Below are 203 nucleotides of genomic sequence, written 5' to 3' on the forward strand. Positions count from 1 at the left end.
GGTGAAACGGGTGGTTGATTAGCACCGTAGGTACCACATATACCTAATTGCAATTCTGAAGACAAACGCTAGAGACTTGCAGACAATGATGATGGATTGGAAGAACTTTTATCTTTTCCTTGTTCCTGTCATGAGACTGCGGTCATTCTGGGGCACCGCCTTGAAGAGCTTTTTGTCGAATGAATCAATCCCGCTACTTATTT

The sequence above is a fragment of the Octopus bimaculoides genome, chromosome 18 (assembly GCF_046866305.1).
Source record: "Octopus bimaculoides isolate indiv1 chromosome 18, ASM4686630v1, whole genome shotgun sequence".
NCBI classification, from domain to species: domain Eukaryota; kingdom Metazoa; phylum Mollusca; class Cephalopoda; order Octopoda; family Octopodidae; genus Octopus; species Octopus bimaculoides.